The sequence below is a fragment of the Condylura cristata genome, unplaced genomic scaffold (genome assembly GCF_000260355.1).
Source record: "Condylura cristata isolate star-nosed mole 26May11 unplaced genomic scaffold, ConCri1.0 scaffold00089, whole genome shotgun sequence".
Classification (NCBI taxonomy): domain Eukaryota; kingdom Metazoa; phylum Chordata; class Mammalia; order Eulipotyphla; family Talpidae; genus Condylura; species Condylura cristata.
This window is the reverse complement of record NW_004567190.1, coordinates 8,758-9,756: the sequence shown is the minus strand read 5'-3', so window position 1 is coordinate 9,756 and position 999 is coordinate 8,758.

The following is a 999-nucleotide window of genomic DNA, read 5'->3' as shown; positions in this document are numbered from 1 at the left end:
GCCCCGTGCAGAATGTGGAGAGGGGGAGGCTTGGGGAAGGCAGGGTCACCCAGCGGGACACTACCCTCACCACCCCACCCCTGGTCTCACAGCACCCCTCCTCTTGCCCCCTCCCCCACCGATGCTTCAGGGAAATGGTGTCTATATACTAGGGCCAGGCCTGCTCCCCTCATCTGGGCAATGGTGACACCCCCACACCCACACTGCTGGCCCTACTCAGTGTGTGTCTCATACTTCACACAGAGGATGAGGCAACTCCAGACTCCTTGCTGATGAACTCCTTCACCCAACCTGACCCAGTCATGCAACAAGAGAGTTGTCCAGACAGCCTGGGGGACAAGGTCATCTATTTTGTTCAGGCCTGGATCAGACACCCTCTGTGTCATTGGGTTGTGACATGCGGGTGGCTGCTCAAGTGCAAAGAACATGAGGCCTCTGGTCTCTGCAGCTGCAGGCCAGGGTGCCCACCCCTGCTTTGCATGCCCCCAGCCCCCTGCTGCCCAGGGCCCATATCAGGCTGGGCAGGCTCTGGGCAAGAGCTGCCTCAGCCAGGACACAGGGCACCATGGAAGCCCCAGCGCAGCTTCTCTGCCTCCTGCTACTCTGGCTCCCAGGTGAGGGACCCGGGAGGGTGCTGCCCTCAGAGGACCCTTTGGGCAATGGATTCCAGAGACCTGGCTCTTCGATCAGCAAGACATTAATGGGAGCTCAGTGATGATCAGACTCCCTGGCTGTGCTGAGAAGACAGTGGTGAGAGTAGAGATATTAATGGTGACTGTGTGTTTTATTTCCAATTTCAGGCACCTCTGGAGAAATAGTCCTGACACAATCTCCAGCTTCACTATCACTGTCTCCAGGAGAAAAGGCCACGATCTCCTGCAGGGCCAGTCAGAGTGTTAGCAGCAACTTACAATGGTTCCAGCAGAAACCTGGGCAGGCTCCCAGGCTCCTCATCTATGCTGCATCCAACAGGCCCAATGGCATCCCAGCCCGCTTCAG